The sequence below is a fragment of the Gekko japonicus genome, unplaced genomic scaffold (genome assembly GCF_001447785.1).
Source record: "Gekko japonicus isolate JY-2015 unplaced genomic scaffold, Gekko_japonicus_V1.1 scaffold1222, whole genome shotgun sequence".
Lineage (NCBI taxonomy): Eukaryota > Metazoa > Chordata > Lepidosauria > Squamata > Gekkonidae > Gekko > Gekko japonicus.
This window is the reverse complement of record NW_015173162.1, coordinates 871,591-884,560: the sequence shown is the minus strand read 5'-3', so window position 1 is coordinate 884,560 and position 12,970 is coordinate 871,591.

Here is a 12,970-nt window from a genome sequence, read left to right as displayed (position 1 = left end):
GGCCACTGCCAACACTTAAAATCAGATGTCAAAATATATTGACTTGCCCTGACCTGGATAGCCCGGGCAATCCCAATCTCGTCAGATCTTGGAAGCTAAGCGGGGTTGACCGAGGCTAGTATTTGGACAGGAGACCTCCAAGGAATACCAGGGTCATCATGACACTGAGGCAGGTGATGGCAAGCCACCTCTGAATGTCCCTTGCCTTCAAGCCCCACTAGGGGTCACCAGACGTCAGCTTGACTTGATGGCTCTGTGTGTGTGTGTGTGTGTATTCTTTATGAATATACCATCCTACTGCTTGCCAGTGGTTTCAGAAGTGATTCCCTATTCTCATAGTGCTAAATAATGCATCTGGGAAAAGTAAGTACAACAGAAGGAGATATTTATAACAAAAAGAGCACTTTCTAACTACGTACAAGAGAATGCAGCTTTGGACAGGCGTTTTTACTAGTGCTTCAGTACATACAGCCTGGCTGCCCAATGTCTGAAAGCTAAAACCCCCACAGTAGCTACTTAAGGGGCAGGGGGAGCACAAGAACTGAATCAACGGACTATTCTCCCCATATGGATTCTACATTTCCCAGTCCAGCTACAATAGCATATATATCTTAAAGAACCCATGTATATTTTTTTACAATACTATGTTACCAGAATCGTATGAGGATGAATTAAATAACAACTACAAAGCAATCTATATACATAAAGTGCTAAGCATAATAATATTTTCATTCTTCAGGGATTCAGCCACCCTGAGCCTTTGGGGAGGGTGGGATAGAAATCCAAAAATAAATAAATAAATAAATGATGTCTTCCTTCTTGGAGCCCTACTACACCACTGACCAACATCACTACTACAATATCCCGGGGCACTCAGTTCCAATAGTCAAGTTGCATGCAACATATCTGGTTCAACCAGTATACTATTTTAATATCCAGAATATTAAAATCCTTGAAAACGTTACCACTTTGTCTGTTGCAAGCAGCTCTTCATCCCCATCTTCTGCAGTTTGTCCATGCTCTGATGCAGTGCTTTATTTTAAATTAAAGAAAATATTTTAACACAGTTGCTGGTACGTTTTTAAATTGTATGGGGAGGGTCATATCAATGCAGTTTTCTCAGAAATCTGCATGGGTAATCCACCAATATATACAAGCATGACAGCAAATACCTGCACCTATCCCATCACACCAAAGTCAGTTTGGTGTTTTGGTGTGAAACTCACAGTGAAATCTAAATGCCCCAACGAGATGACAGACCAGAAACGGACCTGGGGACAATGTGGACCCTAACGCTTGGTCCTTTCCACACATGTGTGAGATGGAAGGAAAAACTTGTACCAATTAGTGTTAGACATGGACCTTGGGGGAAGGTATAGGAAGATGTATTTCATAAAGAGTTAGGTAGAAATCTGAGAGATCCTAAGAACTAGTCATGTGGGGACAGAGCAGATAAGTAGAGTACAGCCTGGTTGGTGGTGGCCCAGTAACTGTTCTATGATGACTGTGCAGGATGGGATGGAATTAGGACTATGGGGATGGGAGAGGGATCTGGAGCCAAAGGAGGGTCATGCTGTTGAGAAAAGTACTCCATTGGATGATGATGATGATGATGTCTTATTAATTGCCCACCCTGCAGACAGGCTCTGGGCGATTTACAGTCATTATAAAACATTTAAAATTATAATTAATGAATAGTTAAAAGCGAAAACAAAGACATCAGTAGAACAATAAATTCAACCAATCCAGATGGCAATTACAGTTTCTCTTTTGTTGGCCACACTGCTGTCTCACACAGCAGGGAAGAGGAGAACATGTGAGGGCCATAGAAAGAAAAGAAGGGTGCCAGTCTCAACCTCCCACTGCTGTCCTCAACTAAAAGCCTGGCGGAACAACTCTGCCTTGCAGGCCCTAGAATTGCATCAGATCCCGCAGAGCCCTGATGTTATTTGGCAGAGAGTTCCACCAGGTTGGGGCCAGAGCCGAAAAGGCCCTGGCCCTAGTCGAGGACAGCCAGACCTCCCTAGGGCCAGGGATCACCAGCAGGTTATTATCTGCTGATCTCAGGGTGTGGTGAGAATGGGCATGGGATTGTTCAAAGGGCTGTTTGCAGGGACCTATTTTCTCACCCTTTCCCACTATAAAATGCCCCTTCCCCTGCATTCAGGACAACAGCCAGGGTGGGATAAGTGGATGTCACTGCTTGGAACACTGATTCCTCCCACTTTTGACCTTTTTTAAATGGGCATCCAAATTTGTTTCATTTTCAGTAAAATAATGAGAATTTCTTCTCAGAATAGGAAAAAAACCCACCCCAGATTGGCAGTCAGGACTTCCCAAAAGTAGCAGGACACCAAAGTTCACCCATTAGGCCTACTCCAGCTCTGCCTACTTAAAATTCCTCTTGGTGGACTTTTCAAAATCACTCTTACTGTTATATGTCAGTGACTCCCCTATTTAACAGAATGTTCAAAGGAGGTTATGAGAAAAGCATTCAAACCTCTGTGCTTAAAAATAACTATTTTGTGTGATTTTTCAGAATCTACCAACCTCTAGACACTGAAATACATAACCCACATACACACACATATACTTCGGCTTGATGAGAAGGTTGTAGATGTTTCTGTTGTGTTTATAAGGAAACCAGTGATTTTCCCATCCATTCCCTTTGAAGCTCTACCTGGAAATACGGCAACCCCCACCAATGTTCTCTCTAAGCTGTGGAGTCTTGTGAGCAAAAATTTTACTTTGTGAGCTACTGGCATTAAAGTTGTGAGCGAGCGATTTAGCTACTGCATAAATTAGTTTGCTCTGGAGCCATCCCTTCCTGAGCTAAGACAAAAATGTGTGTGCCGGAGGCGAAAAAACTGTGAGCTGGCTCACACTAACTCAGCTTAGAGGGAACACTGACCCCCCCCCCCTCACTCCCCGATAGTAAGGAAGGGTGGCTACTGCCCTGCTTTTGTGTCAAATGTCTATACATAATAATCTAAATGTTCCACAGCATTCCTGGGGGTACCAAGTGTCCCCCTGATGCTTTCCAATAGCAGCTACAGTTGCTTTAGAGAACAGCAGTGTAATTACATTTGTTGGACTCTGCTTTGTATAGTCTACAACCGTCAGGTCTAGAAACACCTTTCTTTTAAAATGGCAGCCGCATTTCTGCAAGTAACGAGGTACAGAACATGTCGCCACATACTCCGCAAGGTAACTATATCCTTTCCTTCAGCCAAACGCTCTGCAGGACCCCCGCCCACCCAATCATAACCAGACCCGATGCACGCAGTCAGTAAACCAAATGCTTTAAAATGTTCCTAAACTCGTTTCCTTTCTTGCTCACCCTCGACTCGCCTCCATCCTCTTTTCTGTTGCTAAGCGACTCTATCAACATCCAGAAGCCAGGCTTTTCCCCTCACCACCCCCTTTCTCCTCGGATGATACCAAATGCGGAGAGGGGAATAAGAGGTTGGACTGACCCAAGTTTAGGAATAGGGGGAGAAACTATTACCCACGCCAGCGGTAGGAGGCCACCGCAGACCGAGACAATCATAGAGATAAAAAAGCTAGAGTGACTCATTGTGTGAATTGCCGGTAAACGATGAATGTCGCTCATTACCTTAGCCTTTCGTACGATGACTGAAAATAAACAGGGTTGTATTGCGAGTGTGGGAAATTACTCTCGCGTCTAAACGGTTGTACCAAAATAGAATTACAAATCTATAAGATATAAGGGCTGATACGTTTATGGAAAGATGGACTTTGTGAAGGTTTTTCTCTGTGTGCTTTTTTAACTTTGTAATGAATGACCCTTTTTATATTTTTGTGTATTTTTTCCCGTTTTTTTCTTAACAATAAAAAAGAAAATACATAGTGTCTTATAGTACTTTAAAATTACTAGCAAAAACTAGCAAAATTACAACACCCCACCCCACCTTCTGACTGGGATATAAGGACTCAGGGACTCAGTCACAGAGATCTCCATTCCCACTCACATTTGAGAAAGGGAGCTTTGACTCTCTCAAAAGCTTGGGAGGGGGCTTTAAATAAGTCAAGGGGTACTGACATCACAAAATAAAAAATTAAATTTAATTTAAATTTTAAAAACTCATGCTTGCCAGTTGGAGCAGGCAGGTATTCACCCCCATCTGGTAGCCCTGCAGCCCATTCACACCATGGCTCATCAACATCATCATGTGGTCCACCACGGGAACCTGGGCACCCAAAGGTGGCGGCAATCCGAAGAGCAGCTTGCAACACAACAAAAGCGTGTGGTAGGAGTGCAGTTGTGTGTCAGTTTTGCTGGATGAAAGTCGGGGGGGGGGGGCTTGGTAGGAAGTCGGGGCCAGTCCCCAAAATGCCCCACTGTAGCTACAGGCCTGTTGTACCCCCAAAATCTTGTGAGTCTCTAAGATGCTACTGGACTCGAATCTAGCTCTTCTAATGCAGACCAAAGTTTGTCCAGTGGTACCTTTAAGATCAACAAAGTTTTATTCAAGGTATAAGCTTCCGTGTGCAAGCACACTTCTTCGGATACAGTGAAATGGAATTTTCTCAGCCATTACATATAGGGAGGGGGATTAGTTGCCAGGAAGGGCCAATTAGAATCAAGACAGAGACCGAAACAAACATGGAAATTACCAGTCTATGCATATAAGTAGAGGGTGAGCATTAATTATACAGCATAATGAAGATGTTTAACAGATCTAAGGATCAAACAGGGATAATAAGCTTAGTTTATATGATTGCCATTTGTCTGGGTTCAATTCTGGGAGGGAAACAGTAAAGGAAATAAATGTGTCAAAACTGGAGACTGATGTATCCTTAATTGTGGAATGCTGAGAGTAATTAATTGAGACCCTGCCATCCATCTCCTCTCAGGCATCTCAAGCATCTCAGACCAACACGACTACCCACCAAAGCTCCCTCTAAGCTGTGGAGACTTGTGAGCAAAAATTCTACTTTGTGAGGTACTGGCATTAAAGTTGTGAGCGAGTGATTTGGCTACTGCATACTGCTCTGGAGCCATCCTTCCTGAGCTAAGACAAAAATCTGTGAGCTGGAGGCTAAAAAACTGTGAGCTAGCTCACGTTAACTCAGTTTAGAGAGAACATTGGCTACCCACCTGAATATACTGCAGACCAAAACAGCTATCTTCTGAAACCTATAAGCTTTTGTGGACTAGAGTCATCTTCTTGATACCCTAAGAGTGAAGCCTTGCTTAATTAGCATTGTCAGCCTCCTAGTGGTGGTTGGAGTTCGGCTTGAATTACAACTGATCTCCGGACTTACAGAGATCAGGTTCCCAGAAGAATAGAGCAGCTTCAGGGGGCAGACTCTATGGTATACTGAGTCTAGGTGAAATCCCTCCCCAAACTCCCCCTTCAACAGTCACTACCCACAAATCCCCAGAAATTTCCCAGACTAGAGTTGGCAATGCTATCTGCCCAGGTTTTTTTTATGAACAGCAGGATCAAGGGGGAGATCCCAACACCTGCTAATTCCTGTAACTGGATATGCAAAACCATTACAACTATGTTCTACTACTGAGCTTCCCCTACTGCAGCATAAGAACAAAGCACTCCATTATTTCTTCTTTTCTACAGTATCACAGATTAATCATGTATAGTTATTATACAATTATTCACAATAAAGTTTAACTACACAGAGGAAAACTATGGTGTTACTTGCATTGTTTTTTTAAACCATTTGGCTTTCCTTCAAAAAAGGGAGCTGTTTTTCCTGGACTTTGGAGAGACAGGTGGAGTCATGACCCCAGGTGGTCTCTACCTTCCGCCGCCACCACTCTGGACTTCAGGTCCCCTGAGAAGGCACCGAGTACCCTCCCAGGCCCATTCAGCATGCCCCTTTTCAGCCGAGAACATACAGGCGTGATTGATCCAGGCAGAGAAAATAATTACACAAAAAGGGTTTATTAAAACAACAGTGGGGCAGGGAAAAACAAGACACGGCAAGGTGCTCAAAAAGGGTATAACAGTGTGAAAGGAAAAATAAACATAAACTAACACAGCCACCTGTTCTACTTCCAGGCCCCCCAGCCTGCCTAGCACTCATGCTGAGCCCAGTGGAGATCTCCCTCTCTCCCAGACCAGCCTATCCTCACAGTGGGACTAGGCCGCAGAGAGAGACCCGAAAGAACACCCTGTTTTTTCTCAGTTAACGGCTAAGACCCTCTCCTCACACAGTTCAACAGTCTCCTCACAGAATCTCCCTCTCTGATTGGCTACAGCCCGTTGCTAAGCCTTATGGGGACTGTAGGCTGTCTGCTCACTGCCTTGCAGGTCTCTCCTGGGACTAGGCTGCACTAGGCCCTGCTCCCAGTCCTGCACAGATCATGACACCCCCCCACCAGACCAAATCATGGGGTCCAGCCATCAGGACCCCATTGATGAGGGCTGCATAACAGTGATCTGTGCTGGTTCTGCCACTTACATATATAGAAACACATATACAAACAATAATAAACAATGAACAATATTAGGATCAACATTAACGAGAATACAACATCAGGTTAATTCATTGCAGGCCCTCTTGGGTCAAAGCTCTTCTCAAATGTCTCATCATCCGTAGTGGCAAGGCTTTCGCTGGGAGTAAGTTCTGAATTGGATCTTAACCACGCCATTCAGTTCAGAGGTTTTGGACAATCTACTTTTGTGCTCCCTTCAGCTGTAAGCCTGGCTACTATATCCTGAATCTGGCCTGCTACTAAAGTGCTCCAGAGATTTTTCATCAATTTTCCTTCTCTGGCTGGTGTCAGGTTGACTTTTGTGGTTACCGCTAATGGAACTTTGTCCTGGTACTGCAAACTCAGTCTTAAGAAACAACTGGCTCTCTTTTTCTCCATTCTGCTGGTCATTGACCAAAGTCAGTTTACCATTCGCCACTTTCTCTTTAGGCTGCTTCACAACTCTTGGCTTTTCTGTTCCAACAGTGGAACTACTTTCAAAGGGCTTTAGAACTGCCACATATTTAATTTTCTCAGTAGTGGTATGTTCTAGGGGTGGTTGCTGATGCTGTGTTTCACTGGGTTGAGCCGCATAGTTGAGTGGCACGTCACCCAAATCAGATGGGAACATGGAATCAAACTTGATACAGACTTCTTCCAGGCTGGTATCTTCCTCTTGATCCTTCTGAACCGCAGACGGAATCACTGGAGGAGACTACCACCGTCGGCTCTACCACATGGTCTGGAGACGTTGCTGGAGCGTGCTCACCTTGCTGCTGCTTTTCAGACTGATGACGGGTTGACACTCCTTTGTCAACATCGGTTTGCTGACTGGGTTCCGCAGGAACATTTGCAAAGTCTTTTAAGAACTGTTGGTAGACATTCGTTTGCCGGCTATGTCCCTCAGGAACACCTGCAAAGTATTTTAAAAACTACAGGTAGATATCTTCCTCTGGCTTGGCCTCCTTTTCTGCCAGCTCAGGTTCGTGGACTCTGGGTTCCCTGGTCAGATGCTCCGCTAAGTCTTCCCCCACAAACATGGCTATTGGGGGATAATCAAGCACAGCTACCTCCCACGATTCACTCCAGCCTTTGCAGCTGATCGGTAGCTGGTCACAGGAAGCACGATCCCTTTTACTTCATTCAGACGCCTTACCCGCCTACCTTCTCCTGGGAGGAGGTACTTGGGATCGATTAGTGAGCGATGTACTGTAGTTATGAGGGAACCAGTATCTTGCCAGGCTACTACTTCTTGGCCATCTACCCAGACTTTCTTCCGGTGGCACTGGGGAATATACTCTGGATCGAATACAGGAGGAACAGCTTGGTTGGTTTCCAGTATCAGGTGGTACACACTGGCTCTGTCAAGAGGGCACTGCTTCCGGATATTACCTAGTTGGTTGCACGCAAAACACTGGGGCACTTTCCTCTCCTCACGTGGTGACTTCACCCCGGGGCTTGAGAGACCATTCCGCTGCTGTTGGGCCGGCTCTCCTGTCACCTCTAACGGCTTACCGGACTGAGGTGGGGACTTAGGAGCCTCTCTCTTACCCCAGTTATGAGGATTGCTGCACCTCTGCCCTCCGTAGGCTTCAGCCAGTCGCTCGGCCCACTGTCCTGCTTCTTGGAGAGTGGAAGGACTCTTGTCCATAAGGGGGCGCCTAATATGCTCTGGAAGAAGCACCAGGAACCTGTCGATGCACATCAGGGCCTTGATGTCATCCATGGTCTTGGCTTCAGCAACTTCTACCCATAAATCATAGGCTCTTCCCAGCCTATACATCAGCTGTGGGTAAGGCTCTTTACCTTCCAGCCTAATCTCCCTAAAGCACTTCCGAGCCCCTTCTTTGTTGAACCCCACTCTTTCATGCACTCTTTGTTTAAAGATCTTATCATTGGGCCTCGCTTCGCCTTCCATCTGGCCAGACACTGAAGCCAGGACTCCACACAGCTGCAGTCTCAGCTTTTCCATATACCGTTCTTCGGGAACCTTGTAGTCTATGCAGACCTGTTCAAAGTTCTGAAGGAAGGCCTCGATGTCATCCCCTTCCGTATACAGAGGATATTTCCTTCTATCCCCTGGTACATCAGCATCTGGAGGAAGTGAAGGTAGCTCTTTCCTCAACTTTGCCATTTCCAGCTTGTGCGCCATCCTCATTCTCTCCAGCTCCAGCTCTCTCTGCGCGACCCTCTCTTCCATCTCTCTCTGGACAACCCTCTCTTCTTTCTCAAGTTCCATCTGCTTAATTTGCAGCTGGAGACGCAAGACCTCTTCACTTGGGGTTGCCATCTCTTTGTCTGCTTTCTCTTGAGACATCTGATCAGCAGCCCCTGCCCTGGTCTTGCTTCTAGGCACAGGTGTGTCCTCTGGTTTCTGTCTCCCGGAACATACACTGACTAACAGTTTCTCTGTCTACTGGACACAATAGTCTAGAAATAATTAAAACCCCTTTCAACACTGCTATAAGACCTCTTGGTCTTACTGGCACCTTAAAAAAAATACTGTGTCTTCCTGAAGCCAGACAAAGGGAGGAGATTTTTTTTTCTTTTTAAAAATAAGCCAGTTATGCTCTGCCATTCCAGGTCAACATCTGGCACATCCCACTGCTAATGCCACCATGTCATGACCCCAGGGGGTCTCTACCTTCTGCTGCCACCACTCTGGACTTCAGGTAGGCTTGCCCTGTCCCCTGGGGGGCGGGGCGGGGAAACCCCTCACCGCCAGCGAATCGGGCCCCGGGGGAACCCCACCCCCAAAACACGCGACATGCACGTCACCCGGAAGTGACGTGACCATGCCGGGCACGCTGGGGGCGGGGCCACGGTCATCCGAGGGAAAACTCTATGGTTTCCCCTCGGAGGGTTGTGGCCCCACCCCCAGTGTGCCTGGCGTGGTCGCGTCACTTCCGGGTGATGGGGTTGCGGCGCGCGTGCACACACTCCCGGAGCAGCGCTGGAGTCCCCTGCTCCAGCGTTGATCTGACTTGGGAACCCTAACTTCAGGTCCCCTGAGAAGGCACAGAGTACCCTCCCAGGCCCATCCAACATGCCCCTTTTCAGCGGAGAACACACAGGCGTGATTGATCCAGGCAGAGAAAATAATTACACAAAAAGGGTTTATTAAAACAACAGTGGGGCACGGAAAAACAAGACACGGCAAGGTGCTCAAAAAGGGTATAACAGTGTGAAAGGAAAAATAAACATAAACTAACGCAGCTACCTGTTCTACTTTTAGGTCCCCAGCCTGCCTAGCACTCATGCTGAGCCCAGTGGAGATCTCCCTCTCTCCCAGACCAGCCTGTCCCCACAGTGGGAACAGGCTGCAGAGAGAGACCCGAAAAAACACCCTGTTTTCCCTCAGTTAACGGCTAAGACCCTCTCCTCACACAGTTCAACAGACTCCTCACAGAATCTCCCTCTCTAATTGGCTACGGCCCGTTGCTAAGCCTTATGGGGACTGTAGGCTGTCTGCTCACTGCCATGCAGGTCTCTCCTGGGACTAGGCAGCACTAGGCCCTGCTCCCAGTCCTGCACAGATCATGACAGGTGGGTTTTCCATTTCCTTTATGTGTGATGAAAAATTTGTCACCTCTTGTGGTATTCTGTGTTCTGTTGTACCAAGCTTGAATACATGGGATATATTTTTCTTCATTTTTGTGTGATGTTCATTTTAGCACCTATCAGTTGCAGGTTTACAAATTCTTTCCAAATTGGAGGTGTATGGTTGTCTTCAATATACACCAGTAATGTCATTTTTGCTTGCAAGGGAATGGTATACCCTAGGTTGTTTTGTTTTTATGATATTCAACCAGAACATAGTAAGAACATAAGAAAAGCCCTGCTGGATCAGACCAATAGTCCATCTAGTCCAGCATCCCCTCCCACACAGTGGCCAATCAGTTCCTCTGGACAGCCAACAACAGGGCATAGAGGCCAAGGCCTTCCCCTGATGTTGCCTACTGGCTCTGGGATTCAGAAGGTTAGTGCCTCTGAATGTGGAGGTTCCCTTCAGTCACCATGGCTAGTAGTCATTGATAGACATCCTCCATTAATCCATCTAATCCCCTTTTAAAGCTGTTTATCACTACATCCTCTGGCAGCAAATCCCACATTTTAATCACTCCCTGTGTAAAGTAGTATTTCTTTTTGTCTGTCCTGAACCCACTGCCCATCAGCTTCATTGGATGCCCTCAAGTTCTAGTATTTTGGGAGAGGGAGAAAATATTCCCTTTGTCAGCTTTCTCTACCACATGCATAATTTTATAAACCTCTATCAGTTCAATTCGATTCGATTTATTAGAATCAAAGATCAGCAAATCCCTTAAAATGTTACATGTAGTTAACATGTAACACAAAGTTATAATGAAACATAACACTGAGATATTTAAACTGTCTACCTTCTTCGATAGTTTCTCCTTTTGGCAAAATTAATTATCCACACCTTTAAGCGCAAAAGACACAGAAATCATTTATGAGTTTCTTCAAGCCCATCGAGGTTTGGCTGAGGAGAACTAAATCATCAGCATATAAAAGCATTGGTAGTAGATTTGCTAAATATGCTATGTATTATTTTGCAGATTTGGGAAGAAGTTATTTATGTATAAATTGAATAAGTGTGGAGCTAAGAAACACATTGCTTTTCAGTTCTTATTGTAGAACATTCCCAGGCCTTTTTTAGGACTTGGCAGTGCCTTTCCTAACCTGAATGCATTCTATTTGGGCTTCAATTAGTGTGGTTTTAAGCATTCCCTAGGGATTTGACTCTCTTGTGTTTCCCCTTCAGCTTCCTTTTTACTATTCTCTCATTTTTGTAAGGTTCCCTCTTTTGAAATCTAATGGTACCGTTTTGGACATTAGGGGTAACTTTCCTTTGACCTGAATGCTGAACTTAATGGCATTGTGGTCACTGTTCCCAAATGGTGTAACAACCTTTACATTTCTCACCAGGTCTTGAGACCCACTCAAAATCAAGTCCAAGATCACTAGCCTTCTGGCTGGCTCTGTGACCAACTGTTCCAGTACACAATCATTTATGATGTCTAGGAATCTCATTTCCACAGCATGTCTTGAGCACATGTTTATCCAGTTAATGTGAGGGTAGTTGAAGTCTCCCAATATAATATTATCTGCTTTAGTCACTACCTTATTTCCTTCATCCATTCAGCCTCAAGTGTTTGATCAGGTGGCTGATGGTACACCTCCACTTAAATCCTTAGGGCCCAGGATTTCCACCCATATTGCTTCTGTTGGGTAGTTAATTCACCTGATGATTTCTAACTTATTTGATTCCATGCCCTCTTTGATGTACAACGCAACACCAACAACAACCTGTCCCTTCCCATCCTGCCTATAGAGCTTATACCCAGGAATGACTGTATCCCATAGATTTTCCCCATTCCACCATGTTTCTGAGATACCTACTCATTCAACACCGAGCACTCCAGCTCCCCCACCTTGACTCGGAGACTTCTAGCATTGGCATATAGTCCCTTGGCCCCTTAGTCACCATTGTGCCCTCACTCCCAAACTCTATTATGCTCCTATCAATACTCCAGATAAAGATCTTAATTTTTTTTTTACTGGATTGTTTCTAATTTACAGTTATTATTATACAAGTAAATGTGTTCCATACCCTGAAAGACTTTCAGAGCATATGGGATATAAGATCCCCCTTTTGTATAAAATAATCTTAATGTAGCTGAGGCCAATCTTTGGGTGGATTCCATGGCCTGAGAAAGGTGAGCTGTCCATGAGCCAGATGAATGGAATGCCACACCTAGGTATCTAAACACTTTAACTTGGTTGATCTTATATGACCATCTATTTTCCACCTATGCTTAGTGGCCCTTTTGGGTGAAAATAAGTACCTTAGTTTTAGCAAAATTAATGGTTAAATGTTCCTCTTTACAATGTCATGAGTGCCTAATGTGCTCTCCTCAGCCCTACCTCAGTATGTGACAAGATAACTGTGTTATCTGTGTATAGAAGAGTAGAAATTGGTCTATTCACTATGGTTGGTGGGTGAAAGTCAGAGTTAGATAAAGTCTGCACTATAGAATTTTTATAAAAATTAAATAGTAAGGGAGCAAGGATACAACCCTGCTTCACTCTCCTCCTAGCTGGGACCTTATGGGACAAAACACGTGTCGCAGAACCCTATATTTCTAATGATCAAATCATCCACTACCAGAAGCCCATCTCCCTCCCCCCCAGGGGTATCCTCGGTACAAGAGAATATCAGTCCATTGCCCAAGGAAAAGGTCCCTTCTAAGGGATTGCATCCCTCATCCTCAGACAGATGCCCTCCGACCTTGAGACTTTCACTCTCCACAACATCAGAAGTACTATCAGCACAGGAATGGGACTATTCTGGTAAGTCCATGAGGGTTTCTTCCCCAATTCTCTCTCTCTGCTTCAGCTTCTCCACGTCCGCAACTCTAGCCTCAAGGGAATGAACCCATTTCCTGAGACCCATGAGCTCCATGCAGCGAACACACACCCACGATT